The 24,128-nt window shown below is 36.3% G+C and overlaps 1 protein-coding gene across 2 annotated transcripts in view; it reads left to right on the top strand.

Moving 5' to 3' along the window:
- The window catches only part of cv-c (crossveinless c), a 1,115,617-nt gene that overhangs the window by 323,459 nt on the left and 768,030 nt on the right, over positions 1-24,128 (top strand). For both annotated transcript variants that reach the window (XM_069821284.1, XM_069821285.1), the window contains exon 3: positions 6,914-6,957. The gene's annotated coding sequence lies outside the window, so the exon portion shown is untranslated. The remainder of the gene's footprint in view (positions 1-6,913; positions 6,958-24,128) is intronic.

Here is a 24,128-nt window from a genome sequence, read left to right as displayed (position 1 = left end):
ATAGACGTCTGCAGATCTCATCTGTTTATTCCAAAACAGTGGCTCATTATAAATACAAACCGCAGACATCGCTGAAACACAGCAGTAGTTGTGCGGGGAAAATACCCAACGTATAATCCAGTCGTTGTAAACACAACGTCTAGGTTGAAGGTCTAAAAATTCAGTGAAGCTCCATTCTTTGATACGTAGTTCAGTAAGCCTTGCCCTTCTTAGCAAAGGAATAGAGGTTGGATGTTGAGTAGTGTTACTAGGTAACAGTTCGACTGAGAAACAGGTTTTCTTCGAATACTTACAGAGGTGGCCAAATTATTAGACTAAAACATTTTTCTTTGAAAAATAATACAATTTGTCATATCAATTATCAGTATTATTCACAAAGTTGGTACTATTTGTGTTTTAATTATATACTGCAGAAGATATTCAACAATCTGTTCTTCCATGGACTGCAAAAAGGCCGGATATGAATCCAAAGGAAATACTGTGGTATATACCGAAGAAAAAAAAAGCTTGCAACAAAACATTGACTCATTAACTCACGGACTCTGATATCTAGCTAAATGATGCTGATATTCAAAGAGAGTGTCAAACTTTTGTTTCCAGCATCCCTGGCAAAATCACATGTTAATGAAGAATAAGGAAAAGTTCACAAATATTAGTAACCTCCAGACTCAATTTTCTGTTCATTATTTCTGTGCAAAATACATTTTTGTTCATTATTTCTGCAGATAAATACAGCTTTGTTGCACATGGAATCATTTTAATCTAATAATTTGGCCATCTCTGTAAGTTTGTCCTATGATTCATTCCAGCGTTGCGCCATTGTTGCCATTCTATCATACCGAGAATGCGAATAAAATATGAACGATTTTAATCATTAATAACCTTGAACTAATTTTACGTATTTCAATTATTACTGAATAACATTTTCAAACTGGGCACCGCGAATTGTAATACAATGTTTCAAACATGTTTTAAAATTGTGAATAACACACACACACACACACACACACACACACACACACACACACACACACACACACACACACTCTCTCTCTCTCTCTCTCTCTCTCTTTTTCTCTCTTTCTCTCCTCGTCCCTCTCTGTCTCTCCCTTTGTGTGTTTTTTTTTTCTCATTTGAGGACCCCGCCTCCTCTATTGAATATTGTGTATGTAATAGTATCTCTGGTACATGTCGCCAGTTATAGACTCAGTGAAGATCTCCAAGTTTCTCTTCATCTCGCAGATGGTTCTAGGTTTCTGCGCGTAAACATTGTCTCGTTTTCATCCGGGAATTAGAAGGCACCAGTAATGCCTTTCGCGCACCAAGCAGTGCATTTCGGACTTGAAGTGGCTGTTCCCACACTTCTTCTGGCGGAATCTCCAGTTTTAACGATTCATGACACCACTGAAATGAAAATGCGCTTCTTCAGTGAAACTAATATTCTGATATAGTCCTAATTTTCTTCCGTTTTGCAAATGAAGTTAAGGCGTATGTTATGGATGCTTTGCCATTCGCTGTTAACATGTATTTCACTTGAATTTTGTAAGGAACATCTTCAAATTAATTTTAAAATTCCTTCTCAGAGAGGTTGGCCTCATCGCCAACTCCTTTGCACGTCTCCGGTATCCTTTGCGTTTAAAAGGACACCGATTCAGTGACCGCCGCGTGGCTTCAATATTTTTATAGTTCTAGCAGTTCATAGCCTACCTGAATTCGCTTTGTTTAGGTTAAGAACGGTTCCATTTTCATTAAATTTCCTCACTGTTTGGACAATTGATCCAGAAATTGGTGCCTTTCTACAGTTAAAAATCGACGGTACTGGCGTTTCGTCTGAATCAAGACTATTTCAGCATAGAATAGAACAATTTTCATTTTCTGCAAAACTGTTAAAACCATTTTAACATAAACTCCAAGCTTGCTTTGTGCCCTCCAACAATAACATTAACAAATTACTAATGGCTTCTCAATATTAACAAAATAAAATCATTCATATTTTATTGCCGCTGTCTATATCATCGAAGGTTAGAAAGGAAGTAACGAATGTTTAATAATAATAATAATAATAATAATAATAATAATAATAATAATAATAATAATAATAATAATAATAATAATAATAATCTTTTAGCTTTCTCCACAATACTGCGATTCAACGTCATGTCCACAGAGAGCACATTTGCTGGGCCAATACTTCGCGGATATGTTGCAGGCCTGTCGCGGAAGATGATCGGATGGACGGTCAAGTGGCGGTTGCAGGGACAATTAGTTCAGAAAGCAATAACAAGGAGATCATATTTATTTATTTATTTATTTTATACACTAAGATTAAGTACAATATTATGAAACATTGTTCACGTCTTAATACGACATGCAACAAAATAATGGGGAAACAAGGCTTCAAACCAAACAAAAGGAACACAAATTACATAATGAAATGAAAGGGTGTGGTACTAATTCTGTAGTTGTATACATTTATTTACAATTAGCTACATTTATGATTAATAATACACTGTTTTAATGCATCAAACAATAAACGTCCCCTCTTATTGCTCATATTTTGTTATGCAAAAATCTTCTTTCTACTTCACTTCACATAAATTTACTTCAGCATATCTGAAAAAAGAAACGTAACAACTATGTATTTCGTTGGATTAGGAGTATTTGTCGGAATCAAACAAAATGTCTCCAATATGACCCATAGTTGCATAGCCTATACAACATTATTATGTAATATGTGTCTTACCCTTGTCACAGTTAAAGTATTCTTGTAATTAATGCTTTTCACGCGACTTAGCTCACACGTCTCATCTTCTTCGTGGCAATAATATTTTTTTTGGCACATGTAATATTTAAATTACTGTAACTAACAGCAACTTAGTTCTAACATTATAACTAGGCAACTTTGCTTAATTATATTAATGGCTCCTGTTGTTCGTGGCGGCTAAAAAGCCGCGACCTCCATGAACTGAGTCTCGTGAAAAGGGGCTTAGTAACCTCTTTCGTAATTTTGTGGTGTTCTAATATTTTGAACTGGTTGTTACTCCTGTACTTTTTAAGAACTTGAAGTTAAATAACTTCGTGTAACATTTATCCGAAATCGCTATGGTCAGCAACTAGTGTCGAGCCCTACGGATGATATTATGTGAGAAGTGATGGTGAAGAGTTAGGACCTATTCATTATTGGGAATTTAAGTCGATATGTAACTGGTGATAATGTTCAGGGAACCAAATTTCGATTCCTAGCTGAAATGTAAGCTGTGGTATGGGCAATTTTCTAGTATCTTTATATTCCCGGCCTTTTAAAATTTTTGACGAACAAGTAGGATGTCATGCAGATTATCTCTAGTTCTTGAATTATTAACCCTTGCTATTTTAGAGATTTATTATGTGTATACAGTCTATGATGAAGATTATCTTCGAGTACTGTAATTTCACATGCCGCTTTCACTCTTATCATTAATTCATTATGGCCGTACCATCATATTTTCGACTTAATGTAAACTTGACTGGTTCATAAAAGAATTCTGAATATCTATCCATTATTTTCTTTCTCTGATTGAAAGGATGCGTTATTGATGACCAGACATAGCATCTTGGGGACTGATGAGTTAAGTTGACTGCAACGCGGAGTATACACTGAGACTTCGTTGCTAGTGGCAGAAGATGGAGGTATACAGAAACATCAAAACTCAAGAAGCGTTGTTTAGGCCTATTGCTGAATGTGTGATGACCTTGTAGTTCAGAATCAGGCACAGATCTTTGAGTTTTAATATTATACAACTATGTTGGTCGTCTAATGAATATAAACACTGCTTGCAAGGAATGATGAGTTACATAAGGACATTTATATAAAATTAAATAAATACCGTAATATATTAAAAATGAAAATAACCTAAATACATCTGTCTTATTTAATGCATGTGCTATAGTAACATATTTTAAAATAATTTTGCCTTAATGTTTCATAGATTGGCAACTTTTTAGTTGTGTATTTTTCAATAAAGTGGAAATTTTGTACGTAATTTAAAGAACGGAATGCTAGCCTTTACCATAATCTCACACAAATCCAGTTAAAATTGTGATTGTTTATTTGAAGTGGAATTACAGTGGACTCTCCTAAGTTCGACAAAACAGAATTGAAAGTTTAGTCCAATAAGGGTAGTGGGTGTGGTAGGTGAAATGAATACAAATTCTTATTGGTTATCCATCAACGAATATTGTACTGTACTTGCATTTCCTGCCCGCCCCGAGACTTGTGTATGCGCTTCTAGTACCACAGTGGGTTTCGACAGTTCCGTTTCACAAACGATGCAATTCTCAAATAGAGAAAGAAGAGTTCATTAATTTAAAATCAGTGATCAATGTGAATTTCCTAATCAATAAAATATTCTGTTTACCTTTAACAAAAGTATCACTACAAGACACAGAACCAATTCCCAACGATAATCGTTGAGCACTATTTCTTTGTATTTTCTATGGAGCTGTTTTCCTCCGAGGACTGCCGCGACTCTATAAAATACAAAGAAATAGTGCTCAACGATTACCGTTGCACGATCATCGTTGAACGATCATCGCAATAGTCGCACCGAGGAACACGTACCTTTACACTGTACTTATTAGCAGATCTTCACTTTCGTTTTTCGATGCAAGTTTTCTATTTTCTGTGTGTGTTCTGGTGTATATATTGACGTTTGTCATCCCGCATGTTTACGCTACACAGTTTGCATGTAATAATATATTCCCCATTCACTTGAAAACACTCGCCTCCAAATTCTGTCACAAATTGATACGTCCTTGCTGTCAGCAATATACTGTATTTGTGCAACACTAGCGCTATTGCGATGAGGTAATCCAATAATTAGCTATAATTGCATTATTCGCCACACATTAACATTCGATTGTAAAAAGGTTTCTATAAATACACGTCATTAGGCAACAAACGTCCATTTATGCCGAAGGTAGCATTTAAAAATTGGTTTTTTAAGCTGAATTAAGGCATTTATTGTTGCTAGAATACATGTTTGAAGTAAAGAAACACAAGAAAATCGTCCACTAAGCTCAATAACAATGCAAAACGCGCAATAAAGCGAACCAAACGAACGATCGCTTTGTGCCCATGTTGCATTCAGATCAGAGCAGCAGATAAATCCTCGACACTGGAGAAGGCGATGAGTTTGATCCGGGTCCGATTAATCGCAGATCCAGAAGGGGCGGCGAGCAGGTTGCATTGTAAGACGCACTTGCAGTATATCTCTCTGCGGTGAATAAGGACTCTAACCTTGCCAAGAGGATGACAACTGCATTTTTATGACGCGATTAACGTCATGGTGATCTTGTTTGAGAAGCACCGAGTTTGATTCTCGTGGATTACAGGAATTTGTAACGTGTCTGGAGCTTTTAAATAGAGTCTTTCTAAGACCGAAGTCTTCACCATTCACTACAATTCTTTGCTTTTTTTTTCCGGCAGTATCTTTAACAGTTGTCGTCCTCAGCAGTCGAGTGGTTACCGTCCTTTCCACTGGATCCGAGAGTCGTGGTTTCAAATCCGACAATGATAGTGGATTTTAAGGACAATAAAAGTTCTCAGCATGACGTCCTCCAGAAGCAACATATTATGGAGCGTTCCGTGTCGTATATTTACACTACATACGAGGGAGAGTCAAAAAGTAACCTATTAATTGAATATGTACAATAAGACTACAAACACTTCTATCACGTTTAACATAGTATAACAGGAACACTTGCATTGAACGTAGTTGGGACTATGTTGAAAACTGATAAAGTGTTTGTAGTCTTATTGTACATATTCAATTAATAAAACAATTATTAAGGTTAATTTTTGACTTTCCCTTGTATATGAACTATGTACAGTAAAGAGTACCAGGCACAATTATCGGCTATTTTCTCGCCCATGCTTCATTCTTCTAGGACAGATGTCTCCGCAGGCCCTAGTGGCTAGCGTTTGAATGTGGGAAAAGAAAAGCCTGTTTTTTTATTATCGTTGCGATGGTTCTGAAGACTCTACGAGATCATTAATGGTTTGAAAAAAAAACGAAAGAATATTAATAGCGTTAAGTATCCCATGTGAAAATAGATAGGCGCAATTAAGTTCACTGGATCTGAAGATCCCAACCTACCAAAAAAAACTCTCCTCTATTCTATTAATTCTAACTTCGTATAACCATATTGAAGAATTTGGATAATAATATATTCATAATGGAAAGGTGACATTTTCATAATATCTATTTATCGAAAGAGTTCTTAGTAACAGCGGTTCGCAATTTCATGATACCACAACAAAAATTCAACTCCTTGGGTATTTGTTGTTTCAGACACCTACCATAATTCGTCATATTATCAAATAAATATACAAGATAAATCTTAAATAACGTAATTAATTTCGGGGTGTTATTATTTGAGATATTTCAAACAAAGAAGTTTAATACAATTTTGGTCGTTTTTAGATAAAATTGTTTTATATGAAACATTTCATAGTGTATTTTACGAGTAGAAAAGACATTGATTTAATTTCTAATATGCTCAGTCAGTTCAAGAGAGCAGTATATTATGATAATGAATGATTGAAAAGATTTTAGTTTGTCCTTCAAATATCCAGAAATTTGATCCGAACAAGTATAACTTTTTAAAATTATTTCAGAACGAAACGTTACATTTGTTGGCTATACTGAGCCAAGTTTATGCCGATGGGCGCGTTAATGTAAAGCACAGTAGAAAGAGTCATCATGCAGGGAAATGCATTAGCTGTCACGTGCTTTTGTTTACTTCCATATTTTAATTAGAACGGCAGGAGTACAGGAAGATTTTATTATTTTATTTCATTGCAGCTTCATCAAACATGACTTGCTGCAATAAACGATAAATATGAAGTGTGCTCCTTTGCTCTGTGTTTCAGACTCGGGACTGGCAGGCGGCGTCCATGCAGCCCAACGCACGCAGGTACGTGTGTGCGTGTGAGTGCGCCCCACCTGTTTCATTGTTAAGCCAGATATCACGCATTATGACGTGGGTAGCATTCCGTACGGAAGGCAAGTAGCTGGAATGACTTCGACGTTACCGAGAGTAAAGCAGTGTGAATGGGAGTTTTCAATCTGTGGTTAACGGGTGTGAAGAAAACAGAAACAGTGAAAGTACTGTCAATAAGGCGATAAATAATCTCTCATTTATGTACTTATTACGCATATCCCAATAATTTATCCATTTACCACGTTAACAGTAACATTGCAATTCGTGTAAATAAAATAATGTACTGTGTACGTAAATTAGACGAATTTTCGATTGCTGCAATGCAAGCAAGAGATTTTTCAACTCAGAATGTACAGTACCTGGCCACATTATTATAATCACTCACATTTTTACTATATTTTACATATTACTTCCCCATTTGAACTCTAGTTTCCTTTCTTAAGCAGAATTCACATTACATATTTAATTTTTAAACAATATTAAGTATAATTACAATTATAACAATGTTAATTCAAGAAATATTGATAAATAACCAACCACACCTCCTTTTTACAGAAAATTCAGTATTTCATACGACCTCCTTTGGCTTTAATTACAGCTTCAATTCTCTTTGGCATGCTTACAATACACTTCTGTATTATTTCCTGGATCCTCTGATTGTGATTCCAAACATGTATCAGCCTTTCAATAAGTCCAACTCTGGTAATAATAAATTCTTTTGCCATCTCTCTTTTCATGAGATCCCAGACGTTCCCAATGGGATTCAAGTCCAGTGAGTTTCCTGGCCATGGCAAAAGTGGAATGTTTTTGGAAGCCAGAAACGCTTTGACTCTACTAGCAGTGTGGCAAGGTGCACCATCTTGCATAAAAATATATTTCTCTCCATTTGGGAACCATTCATTCAGCTGAAGGATAAGCCTGTTTTCCAATACCTGGATATATTGATCTTGTTCCATTGTTCCCTGAACAATGTAGAGTAATCCTCAACCTCTGCCTGATATCACAGACCATATCATGCCTGATATTGGGTGTTTAACTGTGTTAACCAGGCATCCAGGAGCAAAATTTTCTCCTTTTCGTCGACGAACAAACATTGCTTTGTCCATCAAACACTGAAAGGTTGATTCATCGGAGAAGCAAACCTGAAAGTTGTCAAAGAAACTGATAAAAACTCTAAATTGAATACTGTATTTAATACTTAAAGACAAAATTTAGAGTTTTTATCAGTTTCTTTGACAACTTTCAGGTTTGCTTCTCCGATGAATCAACCTTTCAGTGTTTGATGGACAAAGCAATGTTTGTTCGTCGACGAAAAGGAGAAAATTTTGCTCCTGGATGCCTGGTTAACACAGTTAAACACCCAATATCAGGCATGATATGGTCTGTGATATCAGGCAGAGGTTGAGGATTACTCTACATTGTTCAGGGAACAATGGAACAAGATCAATATATCCAGGTATTGGAAAACAGGCTTATCCTTCAGCTGAATGAATGGTTCCCCAATGGAGAGAAATATATTTTTATGCAAGATGGTGCACCTTGCCACACTGCTAGGAGAGTCAAAGTGTTTCTGGCTTCCAAAAACATTCCACTTTTGCCATGGCCAGGAAACTCACTGGACTTGAATCCCATTGGGAACGTCTGGGATCTCATGAAAAGAGAGATGGCAAAAGAATTTATTATTACCAGAGTTGGACTTATTGAAAGGCTGATACATGTTTGGAATCACAATCAGAGGATCCAGGAAATAATACAGAAGTGTATTGTAAGCATGCCAAAGAGAATTGAAGCTGTAATTAAAGCCAAAGGAGGTCGTATGAAATACTGAAATTTCTGTAAAAATGAGGTGTGGTTGGTTATTTATCAATATTTCTTGAATTAACATTGTTATAATTGTAATTATACTTAATATTGTTTAAAAATTAAATATGTAATGCGAATTCTGCTTAAGAAAGGAAACCAGAGTTCAAATGAGGAAGTAATATGTAAAATATAGTAAAAATGTGAGTGATTATAATAATGTGGCCAGGTACTGTAAGCTATGACTTTGCAGCATTGACAGTTAGGGCTATACGTATAATTTAACAGCCAATTAGTGTAATTACTAGGCTGCGAACTCATCGTGAAGTTATGTATACAAATTCACTCAAAAAGCTAAGAAAACATGCATTAAAATATAAAATATATACTGACTAAAGTAGCTTTATTCTACACCAAATTATATTGAAGGATGTACATTGCATATAATCCCTGTTGCACAGATTACAATATTACAGTTCCCAAAAGCTACGGTTTCCAGTTAACTCCAGACATTGATCCTCTCACATTACTCTGTTTTGCCTATGATATTGTAATTGTCGGGAAAGACAAAGAAGCTGCTCCCAAGGTAAGGAGACAACAAATTGTTTAAACATCATTTTATTTGCTGATATGTAGACTTCGTGGAATTGCCACAAGAATCGCAAGGTTTACTGTGCACGCGGTATAGACTGTATGAGAAGGGGACGTGGGACGGATGGAGTATGCCTCTGATGTAAACACTGAGCAGTATACTGCGGTTACAATAAAACCTGTATCCTGCATTCAAGAAATGTAATGAATGATCATTGAAGTAGGAAATGTCTAAACATGTAAATACACAATTATTTTATAGTGAGATATATTAACTCATCCTTGAATATGTGAATTGCAGTGAAGAGTTACGTACATTTTGAGCGACTGCAAAGTAACTTCCTTCGATGGTCACTTAAACAGTTTTTATTTTGGGAAAATGTACGTTCAACATCACACGATGTAATACGTATATATTTGAAGAACGGAAAGTCACTACTTTTTAGTACACCAACTTCAGATGTCTTGTCGTGACCCGATAGTACATCATTTATAATACGAAGTTATGAATAGGCACAGTTTTTAGCAATAATGTTACTCAACTTACATTTAATTTTTTCTGAAATTAGTGAACTGTTATTTTGGATAACGATTTGTGATACTTTATCCACTATATTAAGGGCTGCTGAGAGTTGTAGTTTAGACGATTCTAACATGATGATGCTTTTGGACACGATTTTAAAATAAGAATCAATAAACAGAATATCTTCCAATAGCTGTTCAGAAGCCAATGAGTTTACAGCTGCAACAGCGGAACTGTCTGTGCTATCCAATTACCTCCATTATTTTGCCGTAATGTTCTGTATTCCAGGGGCAATTATTTGGAACAGCAACACTCTCATTGGAGTATGTTTGATTGAATTCTTGTCTGCACTGAACAGATGTTGAGCTTTGACTAATCCAACCACAGTAATGCAAAAACAAGTGCTTACATAGGTATGCATTAGCTGTAGCTGCTCTATCTATTTGGACCGGTCACAACTCTTAACATGAACTGCTTATACTACGAGACCGGGCGGCCTCTCACCTCCTCTATACTACCGTACATCGGCAACCTGATTGCATGCTGCGTGTGGCAATTCAACGAAGTCTACTGATATGTAATTTTAACAATTATTTCCTTGCAAGAATTAAAAAAAATAGTTTAAATAAAACACTGTGGACGGAGTTAGATAAAATAATCAAAATAGGCCTAGTTTGTATGATGTGTACGATCCTCTAATCAAAAGTACGATAATTTGGAACCAATTGTGCGAGCCAATCAAGCCTCAGGGTTGGCAACGCTGATTATAGCTGAAGCACTGTTTGAAACTGGAGTAAATTGGTGTTTTTAGTATGTTTTAGTCTGTATTTTGTTATAGGCCTATGACTTGTATAATAATGTAAGTGTTAGTGTTAAGTTGACACGGATACTAGCATTTCGTGAATAGACAGTATGAATTGAAGACCAAATTATATAGTCCTACTGTCATAATTTTTCTCATACTAACATGTAGGCCTATTAGCAAATTGAACATTTGTTACTGTTACAACTATTGTATAAAAAATATAAATTTGTAAAGTATTCTATGTCATTTAAGTATTCTGCTATAGCAGAAAGAATGTTAAAATCTGAAGTGCACAACTATTAGAAACTGCTTACCGACATTTCTGTGATGTTGCCAAAGTTCATGGACGCACAGCTCAAGCTTGTGATGGGAGAGATCTGAGCGAATTACAATATAACATTGCTACGTCAATTTCAATCGCTTATTTTACTCTTCAACGTAACTATGGAGCTTCTTGCCTACAAGACTCTTTAGAGTTGGGGTATTGTAATAAGTCGGTTGATAATTTTGTATCATTTGTTAAAATATGTCTCACTTGGCGCGAGGTAATGACTATTTTCACGTAAGACAATTTGTTAATGTGGGATGTACGAGATCACTTCAATGACACTTTACCTCATCGTTCATTTGGATGTTGGTCAGACGAAGACTCCACATTAGCTAATTACTTGTCCTCCCAGGTTACCCGACCTCACTCCACATAACTTTTTACGTTACGCTAAAAAAAATCATGTTTACGTGTATCCTTACTTCACCAAAATATTTACCAGAGCTTCCGTTAAGAATTACGGATGCCGTTGCTACCATCAGCGTTGATATGTTGCAACGTGTGTGGGAGGAACTAAATTACAGGATTGACGTCTGTCGAGTCACCAGGGGAAAACGTATTGAACATTTGTAAGGTAGGGTAAAAACTTAAAATACGAGTATTTACTCTTTTCACTGACATGCTCTTATCCTCGTGTGGTTGATTCGTCCCTTGAGCTACAGACCCTCCAAATCCCGGAGGGACTTAATCAACACGATGTATTTTCAGTTTTTTTTTTTTTCCTTTACGAAGGTGGGGCTCCTGAAGGCTTGCAGCACAGCCTGAAGCTTATTGTGCTTACCATTCCTATTCTGTGAATTGTATCTGTCGCCGAACAGTCACGCCTATGTAAGAATATAGCACGTCTCACTGTGAACTTATTCATTCATTTAGTGTACTGCCCAATGGTAGGTCTTCACTGAAAACCCAGCTTTCTCCAATCTTTCCTATTTTCTACTTCCTCTTCGTTTCCTCACATGATCCATATATATATATATATATATATATATATATATATATATATATATATACTCTATGATCTGATATCTTTTTCTACCCCGAACTCTTCTCCCGTTCACCATTCCTTCCAGTGCATCCTTCAGTAGGCAGTTTCTTCTTAGCCAGTGATCCAACCAATTCGTTTTCCTCTTCCTGGTCAGTTTTAGCATCATTCTTTCTTCAGCCACTCTTTCCAACACAGCTTCATTTCTTATTCTGCCTGTCCACTTCACACGTTCCATTCTTATGATATGTGAATAAATAATGATGGTGGAATGAGTCCGAGGTCCAATGTCGAAAGTTACCCAGTAATTGTACCTCAATTGGTTGAGGGAAAACCTCGGAAAAAACCCAACCAAGCAATTATTCCAACTATAATTTTAACCCGCTAGTTTCACGGTCATACATACTAACCGTTACTCAGCGGTGGACACGACAGAATTGCGAAGTCTAGTTTCAAACACACTCCATTTTTATTCCTTGTTACTATATAGAGTTTATTTAAATGATACAGCACTGAATACGGTATTTGGTTCACTCTATTATTGCTGTTACTTGAGCATCTCAATTTTCTCATGGTCGGCTCATATTCATTCCATTCTCCTGTTTGCTATTTTATTCCCAACATATCCAGAACTACTAGGCTACAGTGTATATGTTAACATTCCACCACCATCACCATTAGCATCACCACCACATTACAGTGCATCTCTTGACATATACCTACTATCAATACCACTATAGTCGCGACGCTGTTATTCCCGGCGTGACTCCTCCTCTTTGCTTCGTCTTAGAAAGTGAAGGCTCTATAAAGTCTAGGTAGGTAGTATCGTTCGCCATTTTTGTTCTTTCATTTCCGAGCTACCAGACGAAGAATCTATTTGCCACACCGTTAAACAATGTCATGTCGTAGCTCCTTTGATAATAAATCAAACGCACTGTAATTGAGCAAATAATTATTGAGCGGCAAATAACGTCCTCGTATGCTTTCTGCGAACGCCGACGAAAGAGCGGGCGATTATATTAAGTATTTATCGAGCCTTAGGAAATGCCAATCACAAGACGCACACGTTTAAATGTAGCCGACCTCTAGCGTGATTAGCTGCCGGAAATAAGAGCGACGGGACTATAGCACCTCCAACCAGTCGGCCTGGTTGGCACAGTTGGTATAACGCTGGCCTTCTATGCCCGAGGTTGCAGGTTCGATCCTGGGCCAGGTCGATGGCATTTAAGTGTGCTTATGTCAGTAGATTAACTGGCATGTGAGAGAACCCCTGCGGGACAAAATTCCGGCACACCGGCGACGCTGATATAACCTCGGCCGTTGCGAGCGTCGTTAAATAAAACAGCATTTTTTTTAACCTCCAACCACCATATTACAGTAGATCTGTTAAAATACTACTACTAACTGCCATCACCACTACCACACTGTAAGTGGATCTGTTAACATACCAATACTATCAGCAGAAGCACTACAGTCAGAACAAATAAAAATGAAACTTGAAACTGGAATATGCATGTATGTAGTTTGAAATTCCCTTACAACAACACACCATTTAAATTAGAAGGTTTACAATGCAGACTAAAGTTCTTTTGCTCCTAGATTCCTGCGGATTGACTCCAATAATATTTATAAAAATATTATGGTCGTACTTTACATTCCAGACGACAATAACAAGATGCACTCTCTCTCCTTCGAAGCTTAAAAGATTATAAATTGCGATTCGTCTCTTGAAAGCAGACATATGGTCCCTATGGTTTGCACGGCACCTACATTTTGTAGATCTCTGTGCCAATATCGATATAAGCTTATGCAGTATTCAAACTGGAAATTTTTGTAGTAAAAATAGTTATCTTTTCCCGAGAATATTTCAAATCTTTATTTAACAGTGTTACATCAAGACTAGGTTATTCAGTGTCGAAGTATTAGTGATATCGATATGGTACTTCGCGAGATGGTCGTTGATTTGTCATGCCATTACCTGATATTGTCCATACAATTGTGGAAAACCTCGAGGTAGGGAACCAACCACACAATCAACCTAACCGGGAATCGAACTCACATCTGATCACAGTTCCGAATCAGCACATGCAAATATACAAACAAAATATTGGCCTCGCTATGGGCAACCCTCTATCAGGAACTCTTACTGAGATCTTTTTACAAAACATTGAAGATAACAAAATTAACAAAATTTTAAATAAACATAACATAAAATCATATTATAGGTACGTAGATGACACAATTATATTTTACGAAAATGAGACAATAGACAATTCAATTGTACATTCCTTTAATGAGTTACACAAAAATCTAAAATTCGCAGTAGAAAATGAAATGAATAATTCAATACCATTTTTAGATATAAAAATAATAAAACATAAATCCAAATTAAGTTATGATATTTACAGAAAACCAACTCACACAATACATAGTATACCCGCTGATTCAATACATCCCCAAAATCAAAAACAAAGTATGTTCAATTTCTTAACAACTAGATGAACACAAGTACCTTTGTCCAAAAATAAATATAAAAAAGAAGTGCAAAGAATATTAGACATAGCAAACGAAAATGGATACAACAAAACCCTTATCAAGAAAATAATTCGGAAAAAATAAAATACCAAACAACAACAAACAGCCACAACCTTAACAAGATCTAAAAATAAAAAAACCAAAATCTTGCTCAACACTAACATACAACAAATACATTTCTAATAAATTAAAAAATTTCTTCAACAAAAAAAAACCATAAACATAACATTTAAAACAAATAATAAATTAAACAATAATATTCATAATACAATAAATACCAGAGATAAATTAAATAGTAAAGGTGTATATATGCTCAAATGCTACACATGTGATAAGAAGTACATTGGACAGACCAAACGCAACATTAAAACAAGATACAAAGAACACGTTTATGACTTTAAGAACAATAAAGATAAATCAAAATACGCGGCACATTTAATTAATACAGGACATGAACTGGGTCAACGTCACGATACAATAAGCATTTTACAAACTTACAATAGTAATACTTACATAAATGCAGCCGAAGAATATTTCATTTCATATTATTATAATAAAGATAAAAATATAATTAACGAAAACTTATTAAACTTTAGAAATCCGTTATACACAATTTAAAGCAGACCCATTCACACCATGATGCAACGTTGACGACACGCTACCCAATATAGTTCACCTTTAAATCACTACGCCATCACACAGCAGAACACACACGATCACCCGCAGTGTTACCAATTCAGCGGTTTTCCCGCTAAATCCAGCTTTTTTGGATAACCGTCTCGCGGGTAAAATTATATTATCCCACTTAGCGGGAATACTAGCGGTTTTTAATCTTTAAAATTTCTGAAATGAAATTCATATTAGCATTATAAGCGGCTTTCATAATTACGTTTAATTCGTTCAGTGTGTGTTCTGTGAAATAATGGATGTGTTAATGTAGTGATAATTCCATATTTGAATGTTACCGTTAAAACCCGAAATCCGTCAAAACCAGTTTGAGCTAGTAAAAACTAGTTTAAGCAAGTAAAGATACAAAGTGAGTTTTCGTATAATCTAGAATCAATGTCAGGTTAGGTTTGGTTTGTTTAGGTTTTTCTTTGGCAAAAGCCTGAAAAAAACCTAAACAAACCAAACCTAACCTGTCATTGATTCTAGATATTACGAAAATTCGCTTTCTATCTATCTATATTTTAAAATTACTTTTTGCTAGTTGAAACAGGTTTTGTCGAATTTTGGGTTTTAACGGTAACATTATAGTGCAATAAGAATTTAAATATGTTGTGTCTGTGATAAAAGTGTTCAAACTTGCTTTATAGCGCCACATTGGCGATGATAATAGTGTGCAATATTCGTTACATTGGCTGGCGGATGTCGTTACATTGGCGGGTGAATGCTCTATCTTGACCATTATTATTATTATTATTATTATTATTATTATTTTTATTATTATTGAATAATAAGTATACATTAAAATCTAGAGATATTTGCTAGAAAATCGCGGGTTTTCGAAAGTCATCTAGCGGGATTATACGAACAACTGTTGGCAACACTGATCACCCGGTCCTCAGTACGCTTTAAACCACCGAGCAATACACATCTGCAAACAAATAGACGCATACACACACGTAAGTAATCGCTGACCGTCATTAATATCATAACTATTCACCATAAATTTTCACTCTTGATCATAATTAGTTATACATTAATATACGTTTTACATTTATTCTTCCCCCCTATAACCAACTGTTCATACTGTTCGAAGCACATTATTAAATCAATACTTTCCTTATTTTCAGAAAGCATCTATTTATACAGTTCCTGTTAACCATGATTACAACAAACCACCAATGAAAACTATTTTTAGCATGCATTAATACCAGATAGAATATTCATGTCTAAATCCAAGCGTACACATACGTAAGTAATCTTAAACAATTTATGAAATTCACAAGAGTATAACATAAGCTAATTACGATTCATAACTGATTCATATTTTCCCCCCCTTTTATTGCAGTACATCACAGCAGAAGCCAAAAGCATATGTTCTTGATAATGATTAATTGTCAATATAAAACACAAGACTTATCAACTTGTAACATAGTGTTACACTAATTATATAGTATTTTAACACATTTTCCCCTTCGAAAATTTTAATCTATGATATATCTTCATCTTCATTCAGAATCAAATTTTAATTGATGTTTTTAACACCGCCGATATTTTGCATAATTCAATTGCTTACTATTTAATCATGTATGTACACCTGTAACATGAGTTATATGTATTTACAACTACTTTCGTTTTCTTTCAAACTTGTATTGTAATTAAATCAATTATAACAACCTATATTAGCTTCATACATAAAACTCATGACGATTTCATTAACCATGTACATTATACTGGTAGTCTGTCAATTTATTCAAGTTTCAGATCACGCATTTTATTATATCTGATGATGCCAAATAAGGCGAAAACGTTAATATATATTTAATACTTTCATAGCAAATAAACATTTGCAAAGAGATATGTCTTATGATTGAACTTATATATATTTGTACTACATGCAAATGTGCCTATCGTCTGATCTATGCCGGTGACTTAGCAATTCTTTATTAAAAGATATTTACTAACAGTATTTTATATAACAGTTTTTATGTATGTACCATGTAGCTTATTGTGTTAACTCATTAATGGTAATGAACTGCAGGTTAACACATTAATAACTAAAATAAATAAAAAATTATTGTTATATGGGTATGAAATCGGATCCGTTCGAGCAACCATGTCCATTTCAGTTGTTTTGCTGGGGGGAGGAGGTTCGTTTGTCTTTAGTAGTGTGGAGTCAAATAGTGTGTGTGTTCTGAAATTCAGTTGTTTATTTAGCACCTCAACATACAACACAAACAAACAAATACAACCTAACAGGTGTACACAAACTCGCATGCAACTTCTACATCGAACAGATAGGGAGATCATATCAAACACGTTACAAAGAACACATCACAGACATAACTAAATCACACAACACATTGACATATGCAGAACACATCACAAACACCAACCACGGCTACAGCAACATAGACACAGACATGGAAATTCTACATATCCAACCGAAAAGCCAGAAACTAAACACACTAGAACAGTAAGGAATATATTGACACAAAAACACACTCACAGCAAATCCTAAATGCACAACTGAATTTCAGAACACACACACTATAGGACTCCACACTACCTAACGCAAACGCACCCCCCCCCCCCGCCCAGCAAAACAATTGAAGAAACCGGAAGATGCAAGGACTTCACTAGTTCAGAAGATGGCTATTACTAAGGTGAAACTAATCAATTAGATATTTACAAACTTAGTTTACATTTAACACGCGAAAGTGATCATCATAAATATATTCAAATTTTCTATTTAGAAAGTTGTAAGAAATTGGATTCAAAGTTTTTATTGCATCTGCACATGAAAGTACTGTAGCAGGCATTTAGAAAACTTCATTTTTAACATATTTACTCTCGAATTCGGTTGAAGTTTTTGGTACATGACAGAGGGCTTATCAAAGACACCAAATCTATAATTAAAAATAATGCCCAAAAATCGATTATTGTGAACGAGTCTCAACTCCAAAGTGTCCTCTTAACCCTTAACTTGGCAAAGCTTCATTTCTCACACTAATTTATTAAACCTTGTCGGACCGTAAAGAAAACAACTATCGCAATGTCCATATTTTTGTATGTTGTACAATAATAGTATTGTGAAATTTTAATTTTCCTACCAATTTTTTTTCTATTGTATTAAAATTATAGCATATAGCCTGTTAACCTGTTGTATCCTATAGAATACATTGTCAATTGTCAATTTAAGGGTTAACGCCAACATTATCGGACTTAATTGATGATGACATCAATATGGTGCTAAGTATCGAGTTGCTGTCATTATTGGTCCGTGTCGACGTTTTCTCTCGCAATCTTCGTCAGTGCTACCAGTAGTTGGGGCACCCCTGTCAATGAGATATGTCGGGCCTTCCATCCCATTACACTACCCTCGTTAGGAGGTGTGGGAAGACATGACTCGCATTGGAAATATCAGCCAGGGAATGGTGATACGGTGATGTGACTGCTTCTAATTTGTAGTGGTGACATTCTCATAACGGAACATGGCTTGACCTCGACGGGTTATCAAGCTCGTAGGGGCAATACACTTGCTCTCTCCAACTCTAGTCTTGATGAAAACGCTAAGAATATTCGTGTAAAGCAACATATATGTTCTTTCTTAAATATAATTAAAACAATAAAATTAAATTTGGTACATAAAAAAATAGTTGTGTTAACCACTATATTAATCCGACATTTAATATAAAGCGACATAAGAAAATCGACTTCTGGGTTTAATTATGATGATAAATTGCATGAATTTGTCCACCGTTTTGGTGGAGTGATCAGCGTGCCTCAATGCGAAACTAGAGGGTCCGGGATGGAATCTTTGTTAGGAAAAGTTTACTTGTTGAGTTTTTTTTTTCTGGGGTTTTACTCAACCCGTTGAGAGCAAATTCTGGGTAAGTTTCGGTGCCGAACCCCGGGCTCATTTTGCTGTCATTATCACCTTCTTCAGTCATCATGCCTACTTCCATACTCATGGCATCCTATAATAGGAAGCCAACAGAATTCGATCTAATGGGTGCCCCAACCTCAGAATAGGAACCATCATCACAATCGATAAAAAGTAGGCAGAGGCGCAAATGGCATATATTGTGTGTCAATACGCGCTGCATTAAAAAAAAATGCATGAATTTGCACCACAGATTCTTTAAAAAAAATGGACAGTGAGTTATTCCCAAAGAGGACACTGTCTGAAACACTTACACAAGTATGAAGTTACAGTTTTACATTCTCTCTCTTCTATGACGTATTTGTCTTGCATTACAGTAAGCTGAAGCTGTTTTTATTGTGTTTCTATTTCTTGATCAAGAAAACTTGACTCTTCTTATAAGTTTCATCTGAAGAGATTAGATTTTTATAATTGAAGTAACAAAATGTACATTTCTTATCCTATAAAAATAGTATTCTATTATTATAAGCTTTTGCTGTTTTAAATATTGTCTTGTTTTCAGGGATTTAAATTTCCTGTTTTGTAATATTTTGTTAGTTCCTGCTACACCCAATTTTGAAATGCAGTTTTAAATCAACATAAATTACGTGAAATAAAATTAATTTACTACTGAGAAAATCGAATCAATTGCAATCAAGCTTGAAGGTGCTATTCCTTAGTGATACTAATGAAGACTTTTTAATTTGGTCCTTCTCTTGAACTGCAGAAACAATGAGATGATGCAGTAAGATATGAAGGGAGTATTAGTGCATTGGACTCTTACAAGTGAATCCAAAATTCCCGGAGAAAACATACACAGCTGTTCTCTACATCAGAAGTTGACGGAGGTCAAATCTTGTTACTTTGGTGAGAAGTCATCAAGCTCAACCGACTGACCGACCGACTGATTGACTGGCTGGCTGACCTACCGATTGACTGACTACCAATTGATGATTAAGTGATTGATAGAGTAATTGACTCACTACCCGACTATTTGAGTGATTGAATGATCTATCGATTGATCTACTGATTGAGTGATTGAATGAAAAATGTACTGGTTGACCCATGGATTGAATATTTCAATGACTGACTGACCTACTGATTGAATGATTGACTAACTGATCGACTGACTGAATGACCTACCGATTGAGTGACTGACCGACCGACTGACTGACTGGCTGGCTGACTGACCGACCGATCGATTCAGTGATTGACCCACGGATTGGATGTTTGACTGACCTACCTATTGACTGACCGACATACCGATTGAATGATTGACTAGTTGAACGACTGAGTGATTAATTGATCGATTGGCTGTATGATCCAATGATTGAGTGATTGACTGCTTGATCTACAGACTGAATGAGTGATTGACTGACCTACCGATTGAGTGATTGACTAGCTAACCAACTGAGTGATTAATTGATCGATTGACTGCATGATCTATCAACTGAATGAGTAATTGACTGACCTACCGATTGAGTGATTGACTAGCTAACCAACTGAGTGATTAATTGATCGGTTGACTGCATGATCTACCAACTGAATGAGTGATTGACTGACCTACCGATTGCGTGATTGACTAGCTAACCAACCGAGTGATTAATTGATCGGTTGACTGCATGATCTACCAACTGAATGAGTGATTGACTGACCTACCGATTGCGTGATTGACTAGCTAACCAACTGAGTGATTAATTGATCGGTTGACTGCATGATCTACTAACTTAATGAGTGATTGACTGACCTACCGATTGAGTGATTGATTAACTGACCGACTGAGTGACTAATTGATCGATTGACTGATTGACCTAGCTATTGGTGATTGCACAGTCTTCCGACTGAATGAGTGATTATGAGTAATTGACTTGATCGACCTATTGATTGACCGATTGAGTGATTGATTACGTAGCTCAACCGTTAGCGTGCTGGTCTTTTATCCAAGGGGTCTGGGTTCGAACCCCTGTTTGTCGTGGACAAAGCAGACGTTGCAGAGGGTTTTTCTCAGGTTACTTCAGTTTTCCTCTATTATTCCACTGGCATTCTCCATACTCATAATTTCATCTACCATATAGTTCAAAATATGCTAAAGTATTTCCGATGGTGATGTAGGAAGGAGCTTGAGGATCTTGGCCTTGGAGCTTACCGGGTTACTCGTCCGAAGATGGGACCTGACTCTGCCTGGGTTGAGGCAGGATGAGCCACCTGTTGGACTTGGACAATCATCGCATATACAATGTGTTTCGTAATACATGAGACCCACTTCATCGGTGGACAGAAGACAAGAACAATGTAATAAGTTCGTATAAACATTTGTCCCATTTGATTTTAGGTCCAAGTTATAGTCATGCTTGCACTCCAGTAACGTGGAATTGTTTACCGGTACAGGAAGTGCTCAAAATGGCCACCTTCAGACTGCAAAAATGCAGTCGTCGTGTTGTAGATTACCATATTATATCCAAAATACCAGGTGTTCGTCTGAAAAGTTGTCAGCTGTCTTGGATACGCTGATGAAGTGTTCCAATGTTGGGAATGGGCCATCAATAAACAATTGTTTTCAAGAGGTCTCTCAAATAAAAGTCAAATGGATTTAGATCTGGAGAACGTGCAGGACAGCCGTAGCTTGCATAGTAAGGTCCCAAATACATCGAAAGATAAGGCGTATGCACAGTTCGATTGGATTCTACTCGAAAACAAATATACATGAGAGAAATGTATATATGAACTTTCTCGAATGTTTTTATTCTCTCCTGTCCACCGATGAGGTGGACCGCTTATGTTACGAAATACACTGTAACGCGCACAACGGGGCAGCAAACTTAGGCTACTCGTAAGTGCAAGGACCCGTTTTGGGTCTAGAACTCGAAAAGCCAAGCCAAAAGTGATATATCCAGGTAATACCAGTAATAGCGCTAGTAAACTGCTATTAGATTACTTTTATTAAATGCTGGTCAAAGACGAACGTATTTTCTTTAAGATTGTCTGCTATGTTCTGCGCTTCTTTCCTCTCCTTGCCGTCTGATATTCAATATCGCTCATGCCAGAGGGAGGGCATTCTTAACCCTTTCGAGTATTACAAAATATTGACGGACTGACCTACACTGTGACTGACTACAACCCTTCGTCCGTTTTATTTATTTATTTATTTATTTACTCTGGTAGAGTTAAGGTCATCAGGCCTTCTCTTCCATACACCGCGTTTTAGTGATTGAAGTGAGGTGAGACTAGGAATTTCCTTCTTCCTGTGCATGGCAAGCAGTGTCAGGAAGGCAGTCATCTTCACCCGTCTAATCCAGATGAGTCTTATTCCATAGAAGATTACATCACACCCCTTCTGTACGAAGTTACTTCAGGCCTACAGTAGAGATCTGATCATTTTTGGGATGTACTATTTACTTGAAGCGGATACGAATCTATCATTCGTCATCATACATTATTTACAGTATGAAATACATAAGCCGCTCTAGCACTAAACCAACTAGGGAAGTAAAGGTAATTTTGCCGCGTTCGTTGAAGGTTGCATCACGCCCCTTCTTATTTACGATGTTATTTCAGGCCTGGCGATGGGAATCGGAGCATTATCGTATCTATGAAGAGCACCTGCGCACACGGGAGTACGCGGAAGTGTTTGTGCCGGGGTCGAGTCTACTGAGGTGTAAATTCGTGGAAACGTCTCCATCTGTAATACTGCAGCAACAGCATCGTCCCAATGTTTTGACTTGTAAGGGAAGGAGTGCAAGCAAGCACACCATTGGCATGTTGAAAAATTCGGAGTACATAATGACTAAACCGGGATTCTTAGGATCGAACCAGCCGTGTTCCTCTTTGTACTGCTCACCTTTAGATTTATGTTTTATTTTGACATTTTACCTTCCGTTAAAATTTTAATTTACTGTTTGAGACCTTTAAGATTCTGTCTATTTCCGTTATTGTATCCCTTACACATCATTATATCAAAACAAGCTTTAGGATTATCTAGTCCTGTTTCATAAAAGTGAAACATTCATGTTATCATCATTGTGAACAAGAAATTTGGAACTATCTATTCAGTCTTGTTCCATAAAAGTATACAATTTGTAAACGTATTCATATCACCATAACTATCACTATCACCATCATCAGCAGCAAAGTACCGGTTTTCAGGCTTTCATGGTGATTGTTCATAAATTGACTTTTGGATATCCAACTGTGTCCTGAAACTTAAAACTTCCAACGTTTCGGAACTAATACGCACTATTTAGTCCTGTTCCATAAATTATGTTGAAATTTGTGTATCATCGCATTGTCATCAACAAACGAATAGTGTTAATTATTTTAAAAGTACTATTTATGGCATAGAAGTATATTGTTGTGAATAATTTCATTTCGATAGGATAGGACAATTTTATTTTTAACTAATTCTTGGTATCAGAAGTAAATGCTAATTTACTATGAACTGGCTTAAGATACTGATTACTGGTGTATTACTGAAGCTCGGTGGTTATGGATTGTTTTTTTAGTTGGTTATTTAACGACGCTGTATCAACTACGAGGTTATTTAGCGTCGATGAGATTGGTGATAGCTAGATGGTATTTTGGCGAGATGAGGCCGAGGATTCGCCATAGATTACCTGGCATTCACCTTACGGGTGGGGAAAACCTAGGAAAAAAGTCAACCCGGTAATCAGCCCAAGCAGGGATCGAACCCGCGCCCGAGCGCAACTTCAGACCGGCAGGCAAGCGCCTTAACCGACTGAGCCACGCCGGTGGCTGTTATGGATTGTTGCGTCATTTATAAGTTTCATACATTTTTCCTCATTTATCATCATTCCAAGAAATAGAATTGTTGCTACATAGCCCTTTTCCATGAAATTCAAATATTCCTCTTCCTCCATCTGCTGTTCGGTCGTAATGCGATAAGTGTAGATCCAAGAGTAATTTTCAGTAATCGACATAATTCATCCGGTCATTGTTCTGCAGCCAGTTCGTCGATATTTCAGTTTATCTTCT

Source organism: Periplaneta americana, chromosome 3, assembly GCF_040183065.1.
Source record: "Periplaneta americana isolate PAMFEO1 chromosome 3, P.americana_PAMFEO1_priV1, whole genome shotgun sequence".
NCBI classification, from domain to species: domain Eukaryota; kingdom Metazoa; phylum Arthropoda; class Insecta; order Blattodea; family Blattidae; genus Periplaneta; species Periplaneta americana.
Note: the sequence above shows the minus strand (reverse complement) of the source record. Positions and strands in the feature narration are given on the sequence as shown.